The sequence below is a fragment of the Mesoplodon mirus genome, assembly GCF_964341445.2.
Source record: "Mesoplodon mirus genome assembly, chromosome: 19".
Lineage (NCBI taxonomy): Eukaryota > Metazoa > Chordata > Mammalia > Artiodactyla > Ziphiidae > Mesoplodon > Mesoplodon mirus.
In genome coordinates this window covers 3,465,406-3,479,280 of record NC_138995.1, presented here as the reverse complement: position 1 = coordinate 3,479,280, position 13,875 = coordinate 3,465,406, and the positions used below count along the sequence as shown (strand labels likewise).

At 55.2% G+C, this 13,875-nt stretch overlaps 1 pseudogene across 1 annotated transcript; it reads right to left on the bottom strand.

Moving 5' to 3' along the window:
- Window positions 1-12,781: 12,781 nt before the first annotated feature.
- Window positions 12,782-13,168, bottom strand: LOC309795143 (non-histone chromosomal protein HMG-14-like; annotated as a pseudogene). Its single transcript has one exon. The product of its transcript is annotated as a non-histone chromosomal protein HMG-14-like (transcript).
- Between the last annotated feature and the right edge of the window lie 707 nt (window positions 13,169-13,875).

Here is a 13,875-nt window from a genome sequence, read left to right as displayed (position 1 = left end):
TCAGCTCACCCCCCCTCCTTCCCCTCCCCCAACCACGTGCTCTCTTTAAATCGTGGACGTCCCTAGCTCTGTGCCTGGCAGGCTGAGCCCCTGTCACGCCAGCCCATGAGTCGGGTGGGTGAGTGAGTGACACCCTCTGTGCTCAGCCCGCAGAGCAAGTGCCCAGGGAAGCTGGTGCAAAGCCCGTGGTCCTGGGCCGAGCCAGGGCACTGCAGGACAGACTGTCCTCCAGACCCGCCTGTGCAGTATCTCCGCCCCACGTTGCTGGTCTCTGCTCCTCCTCGGCACATGGCCTGTCTGGAAAAAGCCGTCTGTTCTGATGGATGTTGTTTTCCTCCAGAGCAGGTGGCGGGGCCGCTCTGCTCAATTCATTTTCCTACTTGGTCTGCTCTGCTGGTTGAAATGGAAACAGCGTCAGGCTGAGTATCAGTTAGAATTAAGTTCGAGTGCAAAAAAGGACGGAGGGAAAGTGAGAGGAGTGGAGGGAGGGGAGGGAAAAGGGAAAGAGGGGAGAGAAGGGAGAACAGGGAAAGAAATGAGAGAGAAAAACAGGTCTTTCCCCAGCAGATCATTTCCCTCCCACATATTAGAAAACTCCAGAGGTAGCAGCTCCAGGCCGATGTGGCTACTATATGGTCATCAGGACCTCACGCTTCTCCTATGGTGCTGTTCTGTCCTTCCTAGCACAGTGCCTCCTGGTCTGAGATGGCTGCTCGAGCTCCAGCCATCATGTCTGCATTCTAGCCAGCAAGAAGGAGAAAGGAGGAGACAGCCAGTCCTTCTGTTCTGAGTAGAATGCATAGAAGGGACATAACACTTCGCCTTACAGTTCATTTGTTTGGAAAGTAGCTTCTCTCTCTGAGAGGATCCTCTGCAAGGATGCATGCCAGCTCTTAATGTTGGGCGCCTCTGGGGACGGGGATGAGGTGGTGCCCCGGTTCTTGCCTGATGGTAGACTCCCACAATTACCAGGAGATGTGTCCGAGAGGTGCAGCCAGAGTCCAAGCCAGTGGGGAGCGAGGAGCTGTAGGTATGAGGTGAAGAGAATGGAGGTGTTGACCTTAAGGGGCCGCCCTGTGGGGAAGCCTAAGCCTTGCAGAGGCCGTCCTGCCCGGGAGGAGTTAGGAATTAGACTGGTGTGGGACCCTGTGGGGAGGTCCGGGGAGGCAGATTTCAACTCAGTGTTATAAAGCACTTTCATGTTGAAAGCTCTGAAAGAGGCAACACGATGGCTTTTCTCTGGGCGTTTGGGGTGGGGGGGCCAACCTCCCGCACCTCTAAGTGCACTTCCAAGAATAGAGATCGGAGACTCCTCTGGTCCACGAAGGAGTTCCTGAAAACTGTCAGGTGTAGGGGAGTGAAGCCCGGGATCCCGCACGTGGTGGGATCCCTCTGTTGCGCGTGATCGGTCTGTGCCAGGCGCTGTCGCAAGAGTTCCCTGGGCTTGCCCAGTCCTTCAGGCCTCTGCACCCGCAGCCCAGCAAGCAGAGGCTGGCGGCCGTCTGTCACCTGCCCAGTGTCCACAGCCTGCAGGGACAGAGGCTTGACCTGGACAGCACGTCCGTCTGGTGGACCAGACCGGAGCAGAGATACGTAGGCCAAGAGTCAGGCGTGGTTTCCACCCCTACACAGACTGGGTGGCCCCACGAGGGTGTCGGCGTAGCTGAAGGAAGACGGGCTTCAGGGCGGAGGGAGGGGCTTGGCCCGCATCTGGGGAAGGGAGAGTCCCAGAGGCCCGGCCCCTCCAGGAGGTGCCCAGGGCAGTGGGTATCAGCTCTGCCCCACAATGTTCTGGGCCCACTGGCTGCGGACGCCCATCCACCGCAGGATGGAGGACCCAGACCTCTTAGCTGGGGCTGCGGAGCGTCTGCTTCATGCAGCCCCTGCTGTCTGGCCCTGCGCCCGCCGAGACACTGCCTGTTTATGACCTGGCTTCCCGTGCAGATCCATCTAGAGGGAGAGACTGCACAGGTAACGCTGACAGGCGCCTTCCGGTCCCCCAACACGCGGAATCTTCAGTAACGATCAACGCAGCAGCCTTCTGGTTTCCCAGCTCGGCTAGCAAGCTGGGGTCTGCACTTGTTCTGCGTCTTTGAGACTGGCAGACCCCGGAGGAGCAGAATTAAGGGGACAAGGGGACGAAGACCACCCCAGGAGGCCTCCTGAGGAGGGCTACGTGGTCTCCCCAGCCACCCTGAGGTCCACATTCCAGATCCTTCTCGGCAGTGGCAGATGCTGCTTGTTGGGGTATCAGGATGGGGTTTGGGATTCTGGGGGTGGAAACTCCTTGCTCGCATCCGCCCAGCCCTTCTGGAAGGTAGGATGTCCTTTATGAATAACGAACAGAAAGCAAGTACTCAGCTAGGAGAGTCATGGCAGGCCGAGGCCCTCTGTCTCGGGGGCCTGTCAGACAGCCCCGCAGACACGAAGCAGCCTGAGCTCCTGCAGGCGTGCAGGTGCTGATGCCCGCTGCCTGGAGAAGAAGGAGGGCAGTTCTCAAAGGAAATCCGTTGGCAGCTCCGGCCTTCTGGGCCCTTCCTCTGAGTCCCCTTGTGCTGTGTGTTGGAGAATGTTGGTTCTGAAGCCAGAAGGGGGTCTTGGAGCTCCTAATTCAACCCCTCACTGGACAATAAGCCCAGTGCTTGCTCCTTCCTCTGGTGGGTGCTGGTAGATTTAGCAACCAGCTGGCCTGGGGGAGAGCCCTGATTCCTTAGTGCCGGCCCATTACCATGGAAGCGCTCCCACCAAGGCCGATCTCAAGCTGCCAACGTGGCCTCACCAAACGTGGAGTTGGAAAGGGGTGCCCCCCCTGTGGGTCTGGAACCCTGATGGACTGGGCTGAAGGTCACTTGTCCTCTAACTGCACACAGAGAGGGGCAGAAAGTAACCCCTATTCCAGGGAAGCCATAAGCAAAAGAATCCTTGGGAAGTTTCAAAGGTATCTCTTGAAGGCAACAACCGTGCCTCGCCTGAGGACGCACGGCATACAGGAGCACAGTCGAGGCAGCACGTGGCCGTGGGTGAGCCACGGAGGAATGGGACAGCTCAGGGTCACGCGTGGCCCCCAGGGACCTGCTGTGCTCTGGGAACCTGGCTGCATCATTGCAATCTTGTTGACTGTAGTTTTGAGTCTTTTCATGTTTTCCAGTGAGCAGTGCAAGAATTGAATGTAAGAAGTGGGTCGCAGAGTAGAGAGCCACTGCTCTGCGGATTGAGGGCTTTGAAGCCACTACACAATGGCACTTTGCTGTCAAAACCCGGGCTTTAGAAACATCAGCGGGCGGAGTGGTCTGGAAAGGGCTAAAGATGTGAGCTCAGTCCTGTGGCGGGGGGTGGGGGTGGGGGTGCGACAGCAATCCTGCTGCAGAGGGTTTGGAAGGCAAGGTCACTGAGCCTCAGCTGGCTCTTCGGTCACGCGGGGATCATAACTCCTGCCTCGGAATTGTTGGCAGAATCAAATGGAATCAAATGCCGGTGAAATGCTCAGCATTAAAGTTGATTTAAAAGGTCACTGTTAAAAGCAGGCTGAAAGGCTGCTGGCTTACGGTAACAGTAGGAGACTTACACCGTAAAAGTCATTTGCAAAAATAGGTTCCTGGCTTTTGAGATCAGTTGAGTTTCTATCCAGACCTCAGAATAAAATAGTGACAAAGTCAAAAATGATTCTGTGTTCGACTTTGGAGTCCAGGCTACTTTGAGACGTGGGAGTGAATGCCATTCTGAGAATTTGTCATGAAGTAAAATGTTGAATAAGGGAGTTAAAAAATTTTTATCTTTTGGAGAAAGAGGCAAATTATAAAAAAGGTTGATGACCTTAGGCTTCCAGGGGCCGTCCCGGGCTGGTGTGGGTCCACCCCATCTCACCCATCTACAGAGAACCCTCTTGACTTCTAGAAGCGGAAGTGCTTCAGGGTCCTCCGAAGCCTCTGTCTCAGGAAACTGCCATGGCGCTTGTGTTAAGTGCGAGTCATCCATGTCAGTGCCAGGGACTCTGGAGACAGGCAGCTCAATTCTCTCTTCCCCTCCTCCTCCCCTCCCCACCCTCCCCCTCCCCCTCCCCTCCCCTCCCCTCCCCTCCCCTCTCCACCTTCCCCTCCCTCCCCACCTTCCCCTCCCTCCCCTCCCCTCCCCTCCCCCTCCCCCCACCTTCCCCTCCCTCCCCACCTTCCCCTCCCTCCCCACCTTCCCCTCCCCCTCCCTCCCCTCCCCTCTCCCTCCCTTCTCCTCCCCTCCCTGGCAGTGAGGCCTCAGCCCCCCAGCCTCACAGCTCAGCTTCCGAGAGCCACAGGGGTGACTCACCCAGGTGACAATTCATGAATCACGGGCTGGATGTGGGTGTTTCTGACATGGCCTGGGGTCCCCTCCTGGAGGGTGGCAGCCGTCTTTCCTGCCCCTCGACACTCAGGCCACTGAGCTGTTCCCAGGCAGGGAACTGGGGTGACTCCCTAGAGGATAGAGGTGAAAACAAATGAAACCCAATGTCGGGTGCAAGAGGCAGCTCGAGAGACATCGGCTGCTCTGGGGCTCAAGCATTGCCCCTGTTTTTGACCAACAAGACCCATTTCCCCCTCATTCTATGCAGTAAGGAGCGTCCCAGCTGGATTGGATCCAGAAAGGAGCTGAGAACATTAGAAAGCAGTTGGTGTGGTGCTGAGTGCACCAGTGAGACCGAGGGGCGGAGGGTTCCTTGATCATGAAGTGAGGAGTGAGCATTGATGAATGTCCCAGAAGAGAGGGCTAAGATGTGATTCAGCAAACGCCTGAGGTGCAGGGCCCAGGGCAGCCGGGGCAGGTGAAGCCGGGCGAGTCCTCTGGGCTGTACAGGTGGGAGCAGCGTCAGGGTTTCCCGAGGGGCCCTGGCGCCCAGCACTCGGCGTGCCTGCGAGGCTTGGGAGGGAGGGAGGAGGAAGTCGCAGGACCTGTCCCCGCGCGAGGGTCCCTGGATGGGCCCCGCACGTCCCTGCCCACCTCTGCCCTCTCCTGGTGACGGGCCCTCTGGGGCTCAGTCTCTACCTCGGTGCCGCTCGCCCCAGCTCCGGGGAGTCAGTTGATGAGGACAGGCCTGCTGTGTGCTGTTGGCCAGGCTCTGCGGGGGCCCCGGGGACGGGCAGGTGGGTACCCCAGTACGGGAAGGCAGATGGCGCTCCAGAAATGAGCGAAGAACAAAACAAACGCCAGTGTGGTCTTGACCTTGTCCTCGCTGGGTCCCTGGGAACTGGGCTCCGCGCTCCAGCTGGGTCAGGCTGCACTCTTTCAGTTCCCCATCGGCCCTCGTTCCCAGGGCTGCTGCTGCCCAACGCAGCTGGAAGCCTGGCCGTGGGGCTGTGGTCCCTGGCCTGCGGCTGGGGCGGCAGCTGGGAGCGGGGCTCTGCGTGCCAGCGCCTGTCCCGGCCTGGATGGGGACACAGGCGTGGCCCGTCTGGCCGTGAGTGTTGGCTCTCAGAGGGCTGGGGGTGCAGGGGAAGGCAGGGGTCCACAGCTTCCCGGCCTGAGCTGGATGCTATTGTCATGGGGCAAGGCACCAGCCCCTCGGACCGCCCCCCTCTGTTAACTTGGGTGATAAGATCTACGGCACAGGGTTGCTGGGGGATCAAAGGGGCCGTGTATGCAAACCCCCTCGCACTATGCACTACACGTTGACTGCGTCCCCCTTCCCTTTGGAGGCCCCTCTCAGGACCTTCTGGCGCCTCCAAGCCCCCTCCTTCCTTCCCCATGCAGGATACCTCACTGCTGTCCCCACGTCCGGGACGGTCTCTCTGCTTCCCGTTGGAGGTCGGTGGTGTGGGTCCCTCAGCTCGGCCTGCCCTTCTCTCTGCAGCCACAGAGCCTCAACCGGGACCACGCCTGGTGCAGGGGGCACTCACTACGTTGGCCACTGAGGAGTCCCCATCAGAGGGGTGGCCGGGGGTCGGGGGGATGGGGACGCCTTTCAGCGGAGTCTTTCTGCGCCCTCCCACACCCACCTGCAGAGGGCCACGCAGCCACCTCCAGAACTCGGGGTGACCACGGGACAATCGAACTCGTGGGAGGTCAAAGCCAAAAGCTCCCTGCCGGTGTGAGCTCAGGGCCACTGCTTTTACCGACAAGCTGGAAGCAAGAAACAGTCCTGAGTCCCAGGGAAAAGACACTCTTGCCATTGTCCCCGAGACGTCCTCTGTCAAACTCCATTTCTGGAAGTCCCCCCGCCTGGGCAGGCACATTCACCTCCAGCCACCTTGTAGTGTGGAACCCAGAGACCAGGAGCCCGTCCCCCTGTGGGCAGAGGGGGCGTGGGGTGGGGGTGACCTCCCACGTGCACTTGCTGGCCAGGGCAGAGCCGGGGACTCTGTTCCCTATCCCGTCTCCACAGGGTCCCCGAGGAGAGGGCGCGGAATGGGTTTCAAAGTGCAGGGACAGCCAGCCTCTACTGTAGGTCTTTGGAGTTCAGTGAGCCTCTCTGAATCCCCACGGGGTCCAGGAGACAGGGGGCCAGGGGGCCAGGTAAAGGTTAACACCTGGATATCCAGAGTTACTGGGGAGACCCTGCACCTCACACGGGTGTCCCCTTTCGGCCTCAAGGTTGTAAATTCTTCCCCAGGGTAACAGTTAGTGGGGAGCCCCCCGGGTTGAACGCCCCTGCAGCTCCCACACTTGCTCTGCTGCAGCAGCGGGTTGGCGAGGGCTTGCTTCTGGGCCTGCTTCATGAGAGGCCTTTCATTTCCTTCCCCTCTTCCCACCCAAGGGGATGCTCTCCACCCCTTCAGCCCGGCCACAGACTCCCCAGCCTCCAGAGCTCAAGGAAAACCCTTCCTGAAGCTTTCTCTCCACCACTCCCCTGCCATCCGCTGGATCAAATCCTTCTCCCCAGGGCAGGGGGTGGGGCTGTGCAGGGGAATGCGGGCTGAGCTGGACTCTGTCCCAACCTCCGAGCTCGCTGGAGGGGAGGCGGGGGCTCCTGGGAACGCAGCTTTGCCTCTTCCAGTTCTGTTTTCTCACCTGTCGACTAGGCGGAGTACGGAAGCGCACAGAGCGCACAGAGCGCTCTGCGTGGATCCCTGGGCCACTGGGCCGCGTGTGGATGGAGCGGGACAAGGACACGGGAAGCCGGGAGCCCCCAAGCTGGCCCAGCCCGTCCCTCCCTCCGTATAACCCTGGGGGAGTGACTTCTTGCTCGGGTGCAGAATTTCCTAAGCCTTCAAATGTGGGGATTAGAGACTCTTAAGCTCAAAGGTTCCTTCTGGAAGGTGCCGGAATCTCTTAAGTGTTGTGAGGGGCTTTGGACGCTGCGTAAGGTATTTCTCATGCTCTGACCTCTTCGGCATTGGTCCCTTGCCGGGTTGTGATCCCCCGTCCACCTGTCCACGCCTAGCTGGCCCCAGGCCAGGGATCCTGTTGTGGGCCTTTTGGTGCTCCTGGCATGGAGGTGACTTAAAATCCGCCCTATGGTATTAAGATTCCAAAGTCTGTCTTTGAACTTTTAATGGCCCTGGACAAATGCTTTGAGGGTGAAGGCTTGTTTCTTTCAATTCTAGCACAGAATTTAAAAGCATTTTTTCCCACACTAACTAGAGCAGCCCCTTTCAAAGCTCACAGATTGCCCTTCCCCGGACTCCAGTAACCGAGACAAACCGACCTGTCAGGGGACGGTGTCCTTTCACCACCAATTTGGACTTGATTTGAGTCACCTGCCTTTGACTGGGAAGCTGAGTGTCAGAGGCTGCCTCTCCAGAGCAGAGGCGGCCGATTGATAGATTGATTTAAGAACTGTGAATCATGCCATTCAGTTTACTGAAGTTGACTGAGTCTCTGCCACACAGAGTGAAAAAGTTTGATGTGTGTATGAAATACCTGTCGTGCAGGTAAAGTTTTGGCTCTTACATTGGATGATGTAGGATGCGTTCCACTTCCTCACCCTACTTAGCCAGGTCGGTGTATTAGCTTCTGGGGCTGCAGTGACCAAGTACTGAAAACTGGGTGGCTTAAAACAGCAGAAGTGTATTCTCTCACAGTTCTGGGGGCCAGAAGTCTGACAGTAAGGGCGGGGCCCTGATCCCTCTGGAGGCTCTAGGGAAGGCTCCTTCCTTGCCTTTCTCTCATCTGCTGGCGGCTCCTGAAATCCTGGGCTTTCCTTGATTTGCAGAGGCGTGGCTCCAACGTCTGGTTCCATCGTCACATGGCCCTCTCCCCGTGTCTGTGTCCAGACTTCCCTCTTTTTCTTAGGGCACCAGTCATTGCATCAGGTCCCCCCAATCCAGTCTACTTCATCTTCATTTGATCACATCTGCAAACACCCTACTTCTAAATAAGGCCACATTCACAGGTGCCAGAGGTTAGGGCTTCAGTGTATCTTTTCAGCATATACTGATTTACCACACTGATATACCACATCCTGATTTTTATTTTTATTTGGTAATCAATCTAGCTTACGTTCAGAACACAGTAATTTTGGAAGTCCCATTTAAAAGCAGATCATGGCTTATTTTATTTATTTATTTGGTTTTAACCATTCCTGTGATAACTCGTGACCCACTTCAGGTCTTCCTAGCTGTCATTCATCTGCTTTTGGCCTCGTATCAGCCTTCGTGGGGCTGTGTGCTTAAGAATGCTGTTTCCTTCTTTACCATCCTCGCCTAGGGCACCCGACTGGGTTCCAGGGCTGTTTTTGCCACCGTGAAGGGAACAGGTTGGGGGGTGAAGTCCAGGGGAACCAGGCTCCAGCATCCTCTCTAGTGGGGTCGCACAGGACGCGCTAAGTTCCCCCAGCCGCGAGCTGTGACAGCACGTGTGCAGAGTCGTCCATCAGGGATGCGTTAGAGCTTCAGCGCACGGGGTCTTTATTCGGGGGGCCATTCACACGAGCACCCTCTGCCTGACGCACACCCAAACCCCAGACTCTCAGGAGGACAGCAGGAGTCCGGCACCAAAACCCCTGTCTGTTCACACGGCTTAGGCACAGGGAGCCGGTCACCAGTCCTGGGAGGGGGGACCCTCCCCAAATCCACCTTCTCAGACACCGGCCAAGGACTGACCCTGGAAGGCAGCCCTTCTGGGGACCCCAGTCTCGAGCCTGCTGCGTTAACACTGACGTTGCCCGCGTCCCTCCACCGCTCCCTTCAGCCTCCTCGTGACCACAGCACTTCAGGGTTTAGATACTTGAAACTTCCCAAACCCCTCCCCAGAATCCCAGCACCTTTCCCATTACCCCCCCACCATGCTCTGCTTTTGGCCCCCAGAGTCCTCGTAATGTAGATGCCCGTGTGTCACCCCAGCATCCCAGAGCTCACTCCCTACACCTCCGTGTTTGTTTTGAATTTTTATCGTTCCTTTATCCCACATGGCAAACACACGCAGCACAGCGTCGCTGAGATCCCCCACTACGGCATGAATTCTGTCATCCGCGTTAGGGTTTCAAATTTGGGCTTTTAAAAATACAACACATAACTCCAGATCTTTTAGAAATCAGTTGTTTCTATGTAGCACTTCACCCTCTTCAGTTTTTAGGTCGTGGGAGTGTCTGTTCATTATTCTTTGGGTACCGACAGTGGTGTAGTAAGACACACCTGTGTGCGCTGTACAAGCCTTTTTGTTTGTTTGTTTGTTTGTTTGCGGTACGCGGGCCTCTCACTGCCGTGGCCTCTCCTGTTGTGGAGCACAGGCTCCGGACACACAGGCCCAGCAGCCACGGCCCACGGGCCTAGCCGCCCTGTGGCATGTGGGATCTTCCCGGACCAGGGCACGAACCCATGCCCCCCGCATCAGCAGGCGGACTCTCAACCACTGCGCCACCAGGGAAGCCCCAAGCCTGTTCCTGAAGCACCGTCTCTCCCGGTCTCTGCTTGTCTGCTTCTGAGTGTTACTGTTTTGACCCTCAGTCGCACTCTTTGCTTGAATGTTTCCAGATCTAATAACATAGCAAAAGGCAGCTGTTTGAGGGAAGCTGGGCTGGGCCTTACTGACTAACGTGCTCTACTTCAGCGACATGGCCACTTCCCCCTCTGAGGTTCTCAGCCACTCTCCACTTCGGGGCGGACACCTCACGGCTGTGTCTTCTCTCACACTGTTATGTGCCTGTGGTTTTGTGAAGGTCAAGCACAGTGTAGGTCACCCGCGGTGCGGGGAGGTGGGTGGGATGCCGGGCTCCGCATGTGGAGTGAGCTGTGTTTAGACCTCGTCCGACAGGCTGAACGCTCACCTTTCGGTGCGGCTTCCAAAGAGTTCCCACTTCTTAATTTCAGAGTGTGATAGAAGGATTGGGGGTGGGGGCGGGTCTCATTTCACTGAAAAAGATTTACCCTGAAAAGAAATCCTGCCAACCCCCAGTGCTCTTCGTTGGTCGAGAGAGGTCCACAGCCAGCAGTCAAGAACAGCTGCTGGACGGAGCCTGTGCTCACGCGTCGCTGTCCGATGGGGAAGCAGCCCAGCCCGTTCTCCACATCTTAGGCCATTTTTAGCACAGGACACCGCTTTTCAACCTGAAGGAGGCCTGTGTGCCCAGGTCATCGATGCCAGACTTGTTCCTGTAGGCAGTGTATCTGAATCCCAAGGGAAAACAATTGTATAATCTTGGACCCCTCGTATTTATACGCTGGCATAACAAACGCTCTCTGCGAAGGAGATCTTGGTCCTTAGTTTTCCATCTAGGCTGCTCTCTTGCTCTCCCTATCCTTGCCTTCTATTCCTTCCACAAATATTTATCAAAACGCTTCTATGGGGACTTCCCTGGTGGTGCAGTGGTTGAGAATCTGCCTGCCAATGTAGGGGACATGGGTTCGATCGCCGGTCCGGGAAGATCCCACATGCCGTGGAGCAACTAAGCCCGTGTGCCACAACTAGTGAGCCTGCGCTCTAGAGCCCTCGAGCCACAACTACTGAGCCTGCGTGCCACAACTACTGAAGCCCGTGCGCCTAGAGCCCGTGCTCCGCAACAAGAGAAGCCACCGCAATGAGAAGCCCGCGCACCGCAACAAAGAGTAGCCCCCGCTCGCCGCAACTAGAGAAAGCCCGCGCGCAGCAACGAAAACCCAACACAGTCAAAAATAAATAAAAATATATTTAAAAAAAAACCCCAAAACCTTTCTATGGGTGAGACATGCTGGGCCCCACGCCATAGGGCTCACAAAAACAATCAGAAGCTTCGGATGTGTCAGCGGAAGGAAGACGTGTTCAAAACGATCCCAAACCCAAGGTCTCAGGAAGGCCGGAGCTCATTGGGGACGACTTCCGGTGGGGCGGGCCCATTCCGGTGGGATGGTGGTAGTGCCCCCTTTACTCTGAAAGTGGAAACTTTGTGTCGTGCCAGTCCCTCAGACTGCCCAGCCCGGAGTCTCCCTCCGCAAAGATGCAGGATTCAAGAATCCAGCACTGGGACTTCCCTGGCGGTCCAGTGGTTAGGACTCTGTGCTTACACTGCAGGGGGCACGGGTTCCATTTCTGGTCAAGGAGCTAAGATCCCACAAGCCACGAGGCGCCCTCCCCCCTCCCCCCACTCCCAGGAGAGCGATCCTGGTTACGCTCAATCCTTCTTCCTGCCTTCATTCTCAGCCAGAACCTTATTTTTTTTAAGTTGATTAATTAAATAATTTAGTTTTGGCTGCGTTGGGTCTTCATTGCTGCGCGCAGGCTTCCTCTAGTTGCGGGGAGTGGGCTTCTCATTGCGGTGGCTTCTCTTTGTTGCAGAGCACGGGCTCTAGGTGCGCGGGCTCAGTAGTTGTGGCCTGTGGGTTCTAGAGCGTAGGCTCGGTAGTTCTGGCACACGGGCTTAGTTGTTCCGTGGCATGTGGGATCTTCCCGGACCAGGGCTTGAACCTGTGTCGCCTGCATTGGCAGGCGGATTCTGAACCGCTGCGCCACCAGGGAAGTCCCTGTACATAATTCTTAACATACATACCAAAAATCTAAAAAATCATGCAGTTGTGATTCTTTTCTGAACAGTTAGTTATTCCAGTGACTTTCCAGCTTAAAATTTGGAGGCACATTTTCCATAACAGGATAGCAAGTACCAATATCTTCCAATATTGATATGCTGTTCCATCCTAAGTCCCACTAATTCACAGTTTAATATCATATACTGTACATACTGAAAATGTCCATTGTTCACAGCACACTAACAGAGTTACTAGAACTGGACTACCACGACCAAACACGTTACAGAGCACACAGAGTTCTGGCCAGGAGAGCCAAGATCAAGGGGTGAGGGGTTTGCTTTAGGAAACATTCTACCAAAACAACATGGGAAGAGAAGTAATTTAAAGTGTTGGGGGTCGGGGTGGGTGGGATGAACTGGGAGACCGGGATTGACATATACACACTGTTGATACTATGTATAAAATAGATAACTAATGAGAACCTACTGTGTAGCACAGGGAACTGTACTCAGTGCTCTGTGGTGACCTAAATTAGAAGGAAATCCAAAAAAGAGGGGATGTATGAACATGTATAGCTGATTCACCTTGCTGTACAGTGTAGACTAACACAATATTGTAAAGCAACTACACTCCAACAAAAATTAAAAAAAAAAAGTGTTCAAGACATTAAATGCGCAACCGACTCCAAACTGCCATTTAGTATGCTTTGTATTATAGGATATAAAAGCTACCCCCATCTATGGAATGTTAAGCTGACACCGAAGACAATGAAAGCCTACCACATTCAATATCCTACTATTTTCTGGTTGTACCAAAAAATAAACAACCAGCAAATGATTTCACCTCTTAAAAAAAATTTTTTTTACACTTAAAAAATGGGATGGGGGGATTCCCTCCTTTTTAAAAATGTTTCTAGAGCTCCTAAAAAACTGGCATTTACAAAATAGATGATAAAAATATTCCTCTGGATTGTGCAAGAAGAGAGACAGGGACCACTGATAGGACCAGGTGTGTGATATTAATCAGACTCGGCTTCTTTCTCTCCTGCTTCCTCAAAGGCTGGGCTGTCCTCGTTTTTAGTTTCTCCATTTTCTGCAGGTGCATCTCCTTTAGTCTCTTGGTTAGCCGCTTCAGCCCGTTTTCCCTTTGCTCCCCTTTTCCCTTGTGTTTGCACTTTTTTTGTCTGAAGATTCATTCTTTCCTGCCGGCTCTTTGGGCTGCGTTTCCATTTTTGCAGGAGCCGGTTTAGCTAACAACCTCGCCGATCTCCTCTTGGGCTCCTCCTTCGCCGCCCCCTCGGTGGACCCAGGCTTCCTCTCGGGCATCATGGCGGCGGTGAAGCTGCCACTTCCCGCCACCCTGCTACATATTGCGGCTGCCCCGGCGACGCGGTGGAGAGTGCCGGCGGGGACAAGAGCTGTGGTGGCCAAGGGGCCAGATCCTTACTTTTGGGCATCTTCAATTTCTTCCTCTCCACAGACTGTTTCTTCCAATGAAATGGTGTAATACCGTGGAAAGGGCGCTTGAACTGGAGTTCAAAAAAAAACTGGTCTCAGAGTTATGAAAACTTTAACAAAGTGTCTGACATCTGGAAAATGCTTGATCAATATAAGCCATCATTTCTGAGCAGGTGCTAGTTCTTCTGATGTAATAAGAGCAGTAGTCATAACAACAGCTAGCACACTTTAGCACGTAACAGGTGCCTGTGAGGTTGCCAGTGTTGTTCCCATTTTACAGATGGGGAACCTGAGGCTGGGAAGTTACAGAGCCAGGCTCAAAGCTAGTCGGCCTGACCCTGAAGGCTGTGCCCTCGACCTCTTGCCTTACTACATTTTGGGACTTGTGTGCCACTTGGGACCTCTGACTCTTCCACTATAAGAGGGAGGAAGGATAGCAATCCTGAGAGCAGTGTGTGTGAAGCGCCTCCTCACAGGACCAGGGAACCTGATGCCTGTTCGTGTTCTCACACGCTTCTGCGAGACCACCTGCTTCGTCCTTTGTCCACTTACCACCATGCCTGGCGGCCTGATCC